The sequence below is a fragment of the Mustela erminea genome, chromosome 6 (assembly GCF_009829155.1).
Source record: "Mustela erminea isolate mMusErm1 chromosome 6, mMusErm1.Pri, whole genome shotgun sequence".
Lineage (NCBI taxonomy): Eukaryota > Metazoa > Chordata > Mammalia > Carnivora > Mustelidae > Mustela > Mustela erminea.
The window spans coordinates 125,255,621-125,257,160 of NC_045619.1; the positions used below are offsets into that span (position 1 = coordinate 125,255,621).

Consider the following 1,540-nt stretch of genomic DNA (forward strand, 5'->3'; position numbering starts at 1 on the left):
TTAGGAAAATTCCAACTGTTTTAGGAGCTCTGTGCCACAAACGGGGGCCAAAGACTAAATACATATTTATTATAAATCACAATACCACAACCTCACCAAAAGCCAGTTGAGGACGGCCCCAGAGGCAATTTAGGGGCTTTCAAAAGAGACCCTCTCTGCAACAGGACCGTGTCCACATGAACTGGTGGAGATGCACAGTGCCCCATCCTCTCTGCCTTTTCTACATGAATAACTTTGGTTTAATTAATCCATGGAAACTGATTATAACCCTTTCCCTACAGAGCATGGTATCTGGGCCCCCAACCCAGCTCTTCTTTCACATCATAGACTGGAGGTTAACATTCAGTCCATTACGCGTCTACACCCAACCTCACACCTCCTGCTCTGGACCTCATTTTATTTCTAGTCTTGGCATGGGCAAATTGTAGGACCTTTATCCTGTTGCCAAGCCTATAGAGGACACCTATATTCTTGTATCCATATTACCCATGATCCATTAGAAATATTTTTTTAAGATTTTATTTCTAAGTAATCCCTATACCTTGTGTGGGGCTCCACCTCACAGCCCTGAGATCAAGAGTCACGCAAGAAGGGGCGCCTGGGTGGCTCAGTGGGATAAAGCCTCTGCCTTCAGCTCAGGTCATGATCCCAGGGTCCTGGGATCAAATCCCACATCTGCCTCCTTGCTCAGCAGGGAGCCTGCTTCTTTCTCTGCCTGCTGCTCCCCCTGCTTGTGCTCTCTCTCTGACCAATAAATAAGTAAAATCTTAGGAAGGATGGAAGGAAGGAGAAGGAAAGGAAAATCACCAGGTTACCAAACCAAAGAACAGCGGCACAGGGACTGCGGCTGGGGCTTCATCCCTGTTTGGGGGGCCACCTTTCCTTAAATTCACTAGCTAGGTGCTCGCTTCGGCAGCACATATACTAAAATTGGAACGATACAGAGAAGATTAGCATGGCCCCTGCGCAAGGATGACACGCAAATTCGTGAAGCGTTCCATATTTTAAAAAAAAATAAAAAATAAAAAATAAATTTACTAGCTAGGACTAGAAATAAACAGAGAATTAACGAGTTCTGCCCACAATGGAGGTGAGGGAGGGAGTTAGTTGCCTCATTTGGGGGCAGAGGAAAGTTTCAGAACCTGGAACCCAGAAGCACCCTGATAGAAACAGTGGGAACAAAGTACATTTTATGTTTTATTTAAATCTGTTAAGATGATAATAATATCCTATACAAACGTATTCAAAAGACACATTTCCCAGAAATGTGCATCCTGGATATGTCCACTCAGAGTCCACAAAGTATGACATCTGTGAGAGCCTGAGCTTTCAAGGCAGACAGATGTGGGCTTTTTCATATACCTGCTGTGTGACCTTGGGCAAGTTACTTAACCCCTCTGAGACTTGGATTCTTTTTCCATTGAAAGCCTGGCAGTGCCATTGCCTGCCTCTGGCATTTTGATCTGAGCAGCATCCATTCCTCTGCAGAGTCCCAACTTTCCCAAGTCGCGTGTCCATTACATTAATCACTCATGAAATG

At 44.9% G+C, this 1,540-nt stretch overlaps 1 non-coding gene across 1 annotated transcript; it reads left to right on the plus strand.

Annotated features, from left to right (window-relative positions):
• The first annotated feature begins 900 nt into the window (after window positions 1-900).
• LOC116594560 lies at window positions 901-1,007 on the plus strand. Its single transcript, XR_004287276.1, has one exon. It is a non-coding gene; the product is annotated as a U6 spliceosomal RNA (small nuclear RNA).
• Window positions 1,008-1,540: the final 533 nt, after the last annotated feature.